Here is a 13791-nt window from a genome sequence, read left to right as displayed (position 1 = left end):
AACAGTGACAGCTTTACTTCTTCTTTTCCAATTTGGATTCCTTTTATTTCCTTTTCTTCTCTGATTGCTGTGGCTAAAACTTCCAAAACTATGTTGAATAAGAGTGGTGAGAGTGGGCAACCTTGTCTTGTTCCTGATCTTAGAGGAAATGGTTTCAGTTTTTCACCATTGAGGTAGATGTTGGCTGTGGGTTTGTCATATATGGCCTTTATTATGTTGAGAAAAGTTCCCTCTATGCCTACTTTCTGCAGGATTTTTATCATAAAAGTTTGTTGAATTTTGTCGAAAGCTTTCTCTGCATCTATTGAGATGATCATATGGTTTTTCTCCTTTAATTTCTTAATATGGTGTATCACGTTGATTGATTTGTGTATATTGAAGAATCCTTGCATTCCTGGGATAAACCCCACTTGATCATGGTGTATGATCCGTTTAATGTGCTGTTGGATTCTGTTTGCTAGTATTTTGTTGAGGATTTTTGCATCTATGTTCATCAGTGATATTGGCCTGTAGTTTTCTTTCCTTGTGACATTCTTATCTGGTTTTGGTATCAGGGTGATGGTGGCCTCGTAGAATGAGTTTGGGAGTGTTCCTCCCTCTGCTATATTTTGGAAGAGTTTGAGAAGGATAGGTGTTAGCTCTTCTCTAAATGTTTGATAGAATTTGCCTGTGAAGCCATCTGGGCCTCGGCTTTTGTTTGTTGGAAGATTTTTAATCACACTTTCAATTTCAGTGCTTATGATTGGTCTGTTCATATTTTCTATTTCTTCCTGATTCAGTCTTGGCAGGTTTTGCATTTCTAAGAATTTGTCCATTTCTTCCAGGTTGTCCATCTTATTGGCATCGAGTTGCTTGTAGTAATCTCTCATGATCTTTTGTATTTCTGCAATGTCTGTTGTTACTTCTCCTTTTTCATTTCTAATTCTATTGATTTGAGTCTTCTCCCTTTTTTTCTTGATGAGTCTGGCTAATGGTTCATCAATTTTGTTTATCTTCTCAAAGAACCAGCTTTTAGTTTTATTGATCTTTGCTATTGTTTCCTTCATTTCTTTTTCATTTATTTCTGATCTGATTTTTATGATTTCTTTCCTTCTGCTAACTTTGGGGTTGTTTTGTTCTTCTTTCTCTAATTGCTTTAGGTGCAAGGTTAGGTTGTTTATTCAAGTTGTTTCCTGTTTCATAAGGTAGGATTGTATTGCTATAAACTTCCCTCTTAGAACTGCTTTTGCTGCATCCCATAGATTTTGGGACGTTGTGTCTCCATTGTCATTTGTTTCTAGGTATTTTTTGATTTCCTCTTTGATTTCTTCAGTGATCACTTCATTATTAAGTAGTGTATTGTTTAGCCTCCATGTGTTTGTAGTTTTTACAGATCTTTTCCTGTAATTGATATCTAGTCTCATAGCGTTGTGGTCGGAAAAGATACTTGATACAATTTCAATTTTCTTAAATTTACCAAGGCTTGACTTGTGACCCAAGATATGATCTATCCTGGAGAATGTTCCATGGGCACTTGAGAAAAATGTGTATTCATTTGTTTTTGAATGGAATGTCCTATAAATATCAATTAAGTCCATCTTGTTTAATGTATCATTTAAAGTTTGTGTCTCCTTATTTATTTTCATTTTGGATGGTCTGTCCATGGGTGAAAGTGGGGTGTTAACGTCCCCTACTATGAATGTGTTACTGTTGATTTCCCCTTTTATGGCTGTTAGTATTTGCCTTATGTATTGAGTTGCTCCTATGTTGGGTGCATAAATATTTACAATTGTTATATCTTCTTCTTGGATCGATCCCTTGATCATTATGTAGTGTCCTTCTTTGTCTCTTCTAGTAGTCTTTATTTTAAAGTCTATTTTGTCTGATATGAGAATTGCTACTCCAGCTTTCTTTTGGTTTACATTTGCATGAAATTCTTTTTCCATCCCATCACTTTCAGTGTGTATGTGTCCCTAGGTCTGAAGTGGGTCTCTTGTAGACAGCAAATATATTAGTCTTGTTTTTGTATCCATTCAGCCAATCTGTGTCTTTTGGTTGGAGCATTTAGTCTATTTACATTTAAGGTAATTATTGATATGTATGTTCCTATTCCCATTTTGTTAATTGTTTTGGGTTCGTTATTGTAGGTCTTTTCCTTCTCTTGTGTTTCCTGCCTAGAGAAATTCCTTTAGCACTTGCTGTAAAGCTGGATTTGTGGTGCTGAACTCTCTCAGCTTTTGCTTGTCTGTAAAGGTTTTAATTTCTCCATCAAATCTGAATGAAATCCTTGCTGGGTAGAGTAATCTAGGTTTTTCTCCTTCATCACTTTAAATATGTCCTGCCAGTCCCTTCTCGCTTGCAGAGTTTCTGCTGAAAGATCAGCTGTTAACCTTATGGGGATTCCCTTGCATGCTATTTGTTGTTTATCCCTTGCTGCTTTTAATACGTGTTCTTTGTATTTAATTTTTGACAGTTTGATTAATATGTGTCTTGGCATATTTCTCCTTGGATTTATCCTGTATGGGACTCTCTGTGCTTCCTGGACTTGATTAACTATTTCCTTTCCCATATTAGGGAAGTTTCCAACTATAATCTCTTCAAATATTTTCTCAGTCCCTTTCCTTTTCTCTTCTTCTTCTGGGTCCACTATAATTCAGATGTTGTCCCAGAGGTCTCTGAGACTGTCCTCAGTTCTTTTCATTGTTTTTTCTTTATTCTGCTCTGCAGTAGTTATTTCCACGATTTTATCTTCCATGTCACTTATCCGTTCTTCTGCCTCAGTTATTCTGCTATTGATCATATCTAGAGTATTTTTAATTTCATTTATTGTGTTGTTCATCATTGTTTGTTTCATCTTTAGTTCTTCTAGTTCCTTGTTAAATGTTTCTTGCATTTTGTGTATTCTATTTCCAAGATTTTGGATCTTTACTATCATATTCTGAATTCTTTTTCAGGTAGACTGACTATTTCCTCTTCATTTGTTAGGTCTGGTGGGTTTTTATCTTGCTCCTTCATCTGCTGTGTGTTTTTCTGTCTTCTCATTTTGCTTATCTTACTGTGTTTGGGGTCTCCTTTTAGCTGGCTGCAGGTTCGTAGTTCCCATTGTTTTGGTGTCTTTCCCCAGTGGCTAAGTTTGGTTCAGTGGGTTGTGTAGGCTTTCTGGTGGTGGGGACTAGTGCCTGTGTTCTGGTGGATGAGGCTGGATCTTGTCTTTCTGGTGGGCAGGTCCACGACTGGTGGTGTGTTTTGGGGTGTCTGTGGACTTATGATTTTAGTCAGCCTCTCTGCTAATGGGTGGGGTTGTTTTCCTGTCTTGCTAGTTGTTTGGCATAAGTTTTCCAGCACTGTAGCTTGCTGGTCGTTGAGTGAAGCTGGGTGATGGTGTTGAGATGGAGATCTCTGGGAGATTTTCACCGTTTGATATTATGTGGAGCTGGCATGTCTCTTGTGGATCAGTGTCCTGAAGTTGGCTCTCCCTCCTCCAAGGTACTGCACTGACTCCTGGCTGCTGCACCAAGAGCCTTTCATCCACACGGCTCAGAATAAAAGGGAGAAAAAGTAGAAAGAAAGAATTAGTAGAAGTAAAAAGAGAGAAAGAAAGAAAGATAGAAAGGAGGGAGGGAGGAAGGAGGGAAGGAAAAAAAGAAAGGAGATAAAGTAAAATAAAGTAAGATAAAATATAATAAAGTTTTTAAAATAAAATAATTATTAAGAGAAAAAAATTAAAAAAACAAAAATATAACGGACGGATAGAACCCTAGGACAAATGGTGGAAGCAAAGCTATACAGACAAAATCTCACACAGAAGCATACACATACACACTCACAAAAAGAGGAAAAGGGGAAAAAATAATAAATCTTGCTCTCAAAGTCCACCTCCTTAAGTTGGGATGATTGGTTGTGTATTCATGTATTCCACAGATGCAGGGTACATCAAGTTGATTGTCGAGCTTTAATCCGCTGCTTCTGAAGCTGCTGGGAGAGATTTCCGTTTCTCTTCTTTGTTGTCACAGCTCCCAGGAGCTCAGCTTTCGATTTGGCCCCGCCTCTGCGTGTAGTTCGCAGGAGGGCGTCTGTTCAGACAGGACGGGGTTAAAGGAGCCGCTGATTTGGAGGCTCTGGCTCACTTAGGCTCACTTAGGGGGGAGGGAGGGGCACGGCGTGCGGGGCGGGCCTGCGGCGGCAGAGGCTGGCGTGACGTTGCACCAGCCTGAGGCGCGCCGCGCGTTCCCCCGGGGAACTTGTCCCTGTATCGCGGGACCCGGACAGTGGCGGGCTGCACAGGCTCCCCGGAAGGGGGGTGTGGAGAGTGACCTGTGCTCGCACACAGGCTTCTTGGCGGCGGCAGCAGCAGCCTTAGCGGCCCATTCCCGCCTCTGGGGTCTGCGCTTAGCCGCGGCTTGCGCCCGTCTCTGGAGCTCCTTTAAGCAACGCTCTTAATCCCCTCTCCTCGTGCACCAGGAAACAAAGAGGTAAGAAAAAGTTTCTTGCCTCTTCGGCAGGTCCAGGCTTTTCCCCGGACTTCCTCCCTGCTAGCTGTGGCGCACTAACGCCTTGTAGGCTGTGTTCACGTCGCCAACCCCAGTCCTCTCCTTGCGCTCCGACCGAAGCCCAAGCCTCAACTCCCAGCCCCGCCCGTCCCGGCGGGTGAGCAGACAAGTCTCTCGGGCTGGTGAGTGCCGGTCGGCCCTGATCCTCTGTGCGGGAATCTCTCCGCTTTGCCCTCTGCACCCGTGTTGCTGCGCTGTCCTCCGCGGTTCCGAAGCTTCCACCACTCCGCCACCCGCAGTCTCCGCCCGCGAAGGGGCTTCTAGTGTGTGGAAATCTTTCCTCCTTCACGGCTCCCTCCCACTGGTGCAGGTCCCGTCCCTATTCTTTGTCTCTGTTTCTTCTTTTGCCCTACCCAGGTACGTGGGGAGTTTCTTGCCTTTTGGGAGGTTTGAGGTCTTCTGCCGGCGTTCAGTAGGTGTTCTGTAGGAGTTGTTCCACGTGTAGATGTATTTCTGGTGTATCTGTGGGGAGGAAGGTGATCTCCGCGTCTTACTCTTCCGCCATCTTCCCGGAAGCCTCCTGGAGACATTTTTCCCGTTTGCTTTTCTGTCTGTAATAGAATGATAATGTTTCTGTTCTTTTTTTTTTTTTTCATCATGAAGTTTCTACTGTAGGAAGTTAGAGACAGACAACTTTTGTCTTAGGTATTTAATTTTTAGTATGCCAGATCTTTTAATAGCCCCTCTATTGTGAGGGTTATTTCTGTTTCTGGGTCATTCCCAGGAGGATTTAGTGTAGAAGAAATGTGTAATTTAAGGAGAATTAGAAACAACAGAATGCTATTTTTGCCCCACCCAGTTCCCTGATATTTCCTTCAACTCCGTTGTGGCATCCATCCCCTAGCAGCTGGGAGTTCTTTGACTGACAGTTCCCATCTGCATTCTTTCCTTGAGGATTGCCCTTTATAGCCTAACGCTGCCTTACCTAGAGCGTTTTGGGGGTTATGTGTCCCTCTGCTTCCTTTGCCTCAAGAAACGATAGCCTCTGATGCAGTTTAGATTCCAAATCCCTGAGGGATCATGTTGTATTTAAACTTCGTCTGGACCCACATTCTGGCTTTGCCCCTTCAACATTACTATCCTGTTCCTGTCACCTGAAGTAAAAGTACTCATTTCTCCTGAGAAATTTCTCAAAATAAATCACATGTACACAGATGTCAACATCAGTCTCTGCTTTAAAGAACCTACCCTAATATGGATGTCAAATAGAAAACAGGAAGGAATGGAGGAGCAAAGACATGCCACCTGAAAACTTTAAGGATTCAGGAACCAAAGAAAATCCAGCGCTCTAGTTTTGTAGCACACTGATTGCAACAAACAAACGAACAAGGGTGAGAGTAGTCAGATGCTTGTAAGTCAGTAGTAAATGCATCAGACTGGAGACTAGATTAAACTATTAACTAGCAGCAAATGGGGGCAGTCAAGAGAATAATGTACAAGTAGATAGAGAGCTTTATCTAAAATTACAATGTAAAAGGATATTAATACACAAAAAACACTTTAATAAAAATCATACTTATATATGAGACTGCTAAAGAATGGTGGCTTCAGGAAAGTCTGGAAAAATTCATTTCAGAAGAAAGCATTCCTTCACTAGTGAAGAGAGAGTCTTAGCTCTTTCCTGGGGGAAAATTTCATGCGTAGGTGTGGGCAAGAGAATGCTTTCTAGAGGATTTGCAGGGTTAAGGAGAGACCCTTAACAAGATGAAGCTATTGGCAATGGTAGGGAAGGTAAGGAGGTTTTAAGTTGCTAGTCCAACAAAAGTAAAAGCAATCATTTTAGGCTTGCAATTCACAATTCCACCCAGTTTATCTGAGTAAATGGCAATGAAGACAGGGCTGAAAAGTACAAAGAATATTTTCAGTTTTGAGCACTTGCTTGGAACAAAGTGACCCCTCCTGCTGATTCTGAAGGTGAAAGCATGAACCAACTGCCCTTGGACCAAATCTAATAAAATAAAAGAGATTAGTCATAGTAACTAAGAGGAACCACAATAACACACTGGTTGGCGGCTGGACTAACCAAAAGGGCATTTGATTTTTTTTAAAGCTGAAGCTCAGTTGCAGATTAACTTGACACTTCATCTTAGTTGCCAGACATAGGAAAAGACTCACCATTTCTGGAAAAAACTGAACAAAACAGTAGTATATGTCAAAGTCCACTATTATTCTATATGAAATATCTCATTTACAATAAATGCAAAATATGCAACAAATATTAGAATTAGCACGCAAGAATTTATAACAATTTTAAATATGTTTAAAGACTTAGAGGAAAAGATAAAATGAATAGATGAATGGATGTGGATTCTCAGCAAAGAAAGGGAATCTATAAAAAATAGAGTCAAAATTCTAGAATCAAAATTTCAATACCTAAAATGAAAAAAAAACAAAGCATAAAATAAAACAATAAACACTAGATCAACATAGTAGATGAATGGACACTGCACTTGAAAGGATCAATGAACTTGAAAATAGGTCAATAAACATTAACTGAAAATTTTAAAAATTGAATATAAATAACCGGTGGAAAAATTTCAAGCAGTCTAATATATGTGTAATTGGAATTCAGGAAGGACTAAAAAAAGGTATGCAATAGTTTTGCTCACAGTTTCGTATGTATGAATCTTCCAAGACTTTATCTAATTAGGATCTGTTTTAAGCAATCACCCATGATATAGGCAACTCGAAAGACTTAAAACCTCAGTTTCCATTTGAGGAAAGAGATTTTGAGTTTGTTTTTATTCCTACATTCAGGTACCAAAAGTCTTGAAAATATTTATTCCTACAGTTAAAGAAAGGAATTTGAACATTCAGAATTGGCATAAAGGAGAAATAGAAAAATAAGTTTAAGGCAACAGTTTTTTTTAAAAAAAACCAGGACAATTATAGATTCAGCACAGTATAGCAGCAACTCATTGGACTGTGATTTGGAAGATCTGACTCTAGTACAGACTTGTACCCTGATTAGTTGTGTGAGCTTAGGTTAGGGTGATTTTTTTCCTTCTCTGTCCCAGTTTCTTCTTCTACAGATGAAGTATTTGGAGGTAAATCTTCTGGTCTCATATACCTCTCAGAGTCTATGAAATTAATGCTTAATTCAAGGGTCAGGAAACTATGGCTGAGGGCAAAACCATCCCATTGCCCACTGTTGTAAATAAAGTTTTATTAGAACACAGCCATGCTCATTCATTAACATATTGTCTATGGATGCTTGCAAGCTGCAATGGCAGAGCTGTGTTGTGGCAACAAAGGCCATATGACCTTCAAAGCCTAAAATATTTACTATCTGTAGGTTTGTAGAAAAAGTTCACCAACTCTTTGGCTTATCTGAATGGAAAGTGAACCTCTGAAAACTATCCCCAGTGTCCTAATTCTGCATTTACTTGCATGGCCCTAGGGAGTCTCAGCTCTGCTTCATTAATTTGCTTGCTGCTGAGAAGTACTGACTGCCCTTTCCAAGCAACTGAATACCAAATTCCCCCAAGAGAGGGTAGTGATGCTAAATTGTAGTTAGGAACAATAAAATGGATTTTCAAGGAGAAAGTAATGATTAACCCAGAAAAATGAACTTCAAAATAGAGTAAGTATATGGACGTTGTCATCTGGGGAAGATATCTTATAGAAAGGGATTTAAATATCACAAGTATGTTTGAAAAGTATTCTGCTTCTCCTATTTCTAAGCATATGGTAGGATTGTATATTCTATGGAATATCCCTTTTTTCCATGTAATGTAATATAATTATGGGTGTGATGTATGATTATAATTATAGTCCCAGGGATTAAATTTGAAAATCTTGGTGGAGGAAACTTAAAATTCTACCTAACACGCTTAATAAGATATGAACCCAAATCATATGTTTTTTTTTCATGGAGTTACCTTTAAGAGTTACGAAAAATTTGCTGTAAATCTTTTTGCTCAGAAACTAGCAGTATTCCACATGGCGTCTATCCTGTCAGCTTGAACTCCAAAGTGAAATGACATGGAGTAGAGATTCCAGCCAACCTGTGTTGGACGTGACTGAGAAATGGATCTTTCATTTTTTTTAGTTGAAGTAAAATGTACATGCAATAAAATTCACTGACATTGAGTGAAATGAAATGAGTTTTGACAAAAGTATATACATATACATCTGTATAACAAGATATACCATCAAGATATAGAGAATTTCCATAATTCCAGGATATTTTGTTTTTCCCCACTTGCAGTCAATCCCCACTCCCAGAGGCATCCACTCTTATAATAACTATCACTGTGTTTTTTCTTTTTTTTTTCATGTCTTTGGCTATTATGACTAAAGCTTGTGTAAAAATTTTGTGCACCATTTCTCATTTACTTCTAGTAAATACTCAGGAGTAGAAGTGTTACATGATATAGGGTACATGTACATGAAATTTATAAGTAACTTTTAGTGTTTCAAAATGCTTGCATTATTTACACTCTCACCAGCAATGTTTGGGAATTCCAGTTACTCTACATCTTCCACATTTGGTATTATCAGTTTATAAGAATACAACTTTTTTGTATATTTATCTTGTATTCTTTTCCATGGCTAAATTCACTTATTAGCTCTAGAAGACTTTTGTAGGTCCTTTTTCAGATTTTTCTAGATCCTTAAAAATCTGGAAATTGGAGCATTAATTATGAGCCTTTCTTTGCTGATATCAAGATCTAAAGCTACACATTTGCCTGTAGCCACTGTTTCAGTTGCATCCCATAAATTCTGATATGCTGTACTTTTTTTGGTCTTTCAGCTGAAATTATGGTTTCTGATTTCCCCTTTAGTTTTTTTCTTGACACAAAATTATGTGCAATTTTCTTGTTTATTTTTCAAATATTTGTGGATTTTCTGGGTATTGCTCTTAATTTCTAATAAAATTCTACTGTTTTCAGAAATACTCTACAATTTTAGTTATATGAAATTTATTGAGACATTTTATTGGCAATCATGTAGTGTATCTTTGTTACCGCTCCACATGCACTTAAAAAATATGTACCCTTCAGCTTTTTGTTGTAATGCTCTATAAATTTTAATTAGATCAAGTTGATTGATAGTATTTTTCAAATATTTCATGACCTTGATTTTTTCTGTAGTTCTGCTACTAATGACTTACAAAGGAATGTTAAAATCCTCAATTATGACTGTAGATTTGTCTATTTTTACCTTTAATTTTCTGTCAGTTTTTTCTTTATATATTTTAAAATGGTATTATCAGTTGCCTATACCTTTAGTATTATATTTCTAATGGGCTTTCATCATTATGAAATATATTCATTCTGTCTGGTGATGCTTTTCATCTTACATGTCCATTTTCTTTTTCATATGTTTGCTATAGGCATAGTATATATACATGTATAAAATATATATATATATAATATATATATTTATTTAAACATTGTTTTCAGCTGATCTCTCATTCTTATTTATAATATCTCTCTTAGAAAGCATAGAATTGTCCTTTGTTAAAATCCAATTTGACAATCTCTGCCTTTTATTCATTTTTAAAAATTCATTTGTGTTCAATCTAATTTTTGGTAGAATGTTTTTGAGTATAAAGCCTTGCTATTTATTTTCTAATTGTGTCTTTTCCCCTACTCTGTTCTTCTTTTCTTGAATTCTTTTGGAGTAATCAAACACTTTTTTAAGAACCCATTTCATTTCCTCTATTGACATTTTAGCCATGATTCTTGGCATTATTTTTTAAGTGATTGTTTTAAGGATTAAAATACTCATCTTTATATTATCAGTCATTTACACTTAATATTGTTCCTCTTCATTTGCTTTCTTACTTCTTGTTAGGCTTCTTAGAATCTTCCCTGATAGAGATGCCCACCTTCCTCTCAATTTAAAAGTGTCGACTTCTCAGGTTGAAGCAATCTTCGAGAGGAGGTGGTCTGAGGAGCCCTCCTTCGCTGTCCTGCTTCTCATTTCCTTTCAAAGCTCCTGTGGTACTTCTTATGACTTCCTGAGGCTCTTTTGCTCAAAACCCACTGTTTTAAACACATAAATATAGGAATATGCCTATCCTAGCAAAAAAAAAGTAGTTTACGGGCAATTATAAGAAAAATTTTTCTTCACAATGACTAGGAGTCTGTAACTTAAATATCTCTAAAGACCTCTGACCATGTAAATATGAAAGCAACCTGCATTTATTGAGTTACTACTAGTTAAAACAATGTGCTAACCACAAACAAAGCAGAAGAAAGCAGGAAGGTTATAGAGATGAATTCCACTAGAATTTCAAATTGGCATGTCATGTGGCATAAGAGAGTTTCAAAATGTTCTAAGTATTATATGATATTTAACCATAGGGATTGTTAAATTAAAAAAAAAATGATGGATTGGTCTTTAGAGAGGTGACCTCTGTAGAAATTAGAATAAAATGCTTAATAGGTAGGTACTTGCTGAGGGTTATACATTTAATATATTATAATGAAGGATATTTTAACTAAGAGCTGGTCCTGAATTCTATCTAATCTTGTCACTTACAAATTATGTAACACTTCTCAAAATCAGATTCATATATAAATATTTGGAAAAATATCTATCATGCAAGATTTTCTTTATGATTAAATGAGATCTGTAAGTCCACATCAATTGGTAAGTCACATCCTCTGAGTTATTTTCAAACTCCTGACTAACAGAATTTATGAATATAATACGACTGTTGGTTTATGCCCCAAATTTAGTATTGTTGCTATATCACAAAAGTAATTAAAATAGACTTCTTAGAAATAGATACATTTAACCAAGTTAGAATGATTTTATTCTCTTACCCTACTATTTTTCTTTGTCATTCTTAATTTTTATCCCCTCTTTCTCTGTTCTCTTTTATTCATGCACCAATTATGGTGGCCTTGGCTCTAATCTGGTGAAAACAATCTGAAAATCTCAGTGGCTTAACAGAATAACAGTTTATTTGTTCTTTATTTAAAGTAAGTCTACTGTAGCTCTGGGAAGCTCTCGGGAGCATTCCAGGCTGCTGTAATCTTATGGAACCTCTACAAGAACATAGGCTCCTACAGTGACTATGGCTGGAGAAAAGATTAGGAAGAACTGAGCAGTGGCTTTAAGTGTCCAGTGCTGGCTTGGCTCACATTTCATTGGTCACATTAAGTCACAGAGCACACATTACTTCCTGAGAGTGGATAAGGAAGTCCTTCCGTGTACCCTGAGGAAGAGGAGAATATGAGATCACTGTGATCACCAGCAATGTCTGCCATGTCTAACTTCACTTTCCCTCCTCTCCTTTCTCTTTCCCTGCCTCCTTCATCTCTTTTCCATACTCCTTCTTCCTATTTTTCCATCCTTCCCTCCTCCCCTTCCCTTTTCTCTCCTCCTTCCTCTACATCTCCCTTTATTTCTTTGTCCAGATGCTGTAGATATGAATGCTGCGTATATGAGCATATGTATGTGTGGGAGGGTGGGTGTCACTGAGCTATCAGGACTTGGATGATGGACCAAATCATGTAGCGTGTTTAGAATTTATGGGAAATGGAAAAATGCAACTAAACAAAACAAATGCATAGTCATAGGGATAATTCAAATCATAATCCTGAAAATAAGCAGAGTTTTAGCTAGAAAAGTGATATGAAATGCTATGCCCAAGTAACCCAGTGAAACCATAAACAGGAAGAAAAATCATGCCATGAGAACCCATTAGTATCAGAATCTTCTCAGGTAGAGTCTAAAATACTTCAGGGATGTGGTCTAAACTTAAAATCCTGCATAATATGTAAATTTTGGATATCTGCTTTTATATGGTGACAAAAAAAAAAAAAGGATCAAGCATTCTCATCAAAAAAAACACTTTTGACCAGACACAAGTTACTTTGAAGGCTAATCTCAGCTTATTCCTAGCAACTTGGCTTATTCTTTATCCAACCAAACAAAGCCTTCTAGATGCTTCCATTAAATGATAGAAAAATCTCAATGTCACCATGGTTCTTTTAGAGCTGATGTGGTTATTGCAATGTGTTGATGGATTGTAGGTTTTGAGGACACTAGTTTGTATATTTGGTGCTGTTTCAATAATTTAGGGTTAAAAAATAATTTAGGGTTCAAAAATAAGGAAAAAAAATATTCCCTTGTATCTCTTTCTTCCTGATAGGCAAAGGTTCTAAGGCTAGAAGGGGGTATGGAAGCTTCCTATTTCCCATTCGTCTTTCCCTTCTAATTTAAGAGTGAATGAATTGAGACTCTGAGTAAATTTGTGCAGCTCATTAGAATCAGTTTTATAAGTCAAATATATTATAATTGACATTTATTCCTTTTGTTTCCTCCCATCCCTCCTACCTTCATTGTATTTATTCTGGGCCTAGGAAAGATGTAGAGGTAAAGATATACATAGAATTATGTCCCAAGTGAAATTCCAGTTATGGTCTGCCTAGAACTGTTTTCCTTTCTGCCTCTAACTAGAATTACAGGAACCAATGAACTTTGCTCTGCCTTCCCCCAATCCTCAATCCTAAAGCCTGAAATATATTGAAGATATAAGATAAAGTCTTGCCTCATGAATTCCTTGAATAATCTAAACTTCAGGTATGAAAAGTGCAGTTGTTGACTGCAAAAAACAATAAATGCTGATTGTTTAAGTATAGTGCTTTTGGCTCCTGTAAAAGATAGCTAACAATCCTCCCTACATAAAGCTTATAATCAAAGATGGCACATTTCTTGTTTCATTTCTAACTCTGTTGCCAACTGTTCATACCTCATGACAGGTAACTACTTTCATAGGCCTCAGACATTTTATGACTATATAAAATTAGGGGTTGCATTAAATCAGTGTTTCTGGAATTTAAATGCCTCTTTTTCTTAATTTTTGCCATAATTGCACGACCTACATTACTTTGCTGTAATATTTTTCTTTAAATAAACTTGGAAGTTTTCTATTGCTCTATAATAAATTAATATAAATTTATAGCTTAAAACATACACATTTATTATCTCAAGGTTTCTGTGGGTCAGGTGTCTGGGTCTGGCTCTGGGTCCTTTGCAAGGCTGTAATTAAGGTTGTTTGGGACTTCGTTCTAATCTGGAGGTTCAGCTGGCAATGGATACACTTCTAAGCTCACTCAGATTTTTAACAGAACTCATTTCCTTGGAACTGTAAGACTGAGGGCCCTGGCTTCTTTCTGGGTAATGGCCAGAGGCTGTTCACAGTTTTTAGAGGTCACCTTCAGCCTCTAGAGGATGCTGCAGTTCCTTGCCGCATGGCTTGGCCCTCCCTGAGGGTCCTCTCACAATATGGAAGTTTGTT

The sequence above is a fragment of the Grampus griseus genome, assembly GCF_964374135.1.
Source record: "Grampus griseus genome assembly, chromosome: 8".
In the NCBI taxonomy this organism is placed as follows: domain Eukaryota; kingdom Metazoa; phylum Chordata; class Mammalia; order Artiodactyla; family Delphinidae; genus Grampus; species Grampus griseus.
This window is presented reverse-complemented; position numbering follows the sequence as displayed.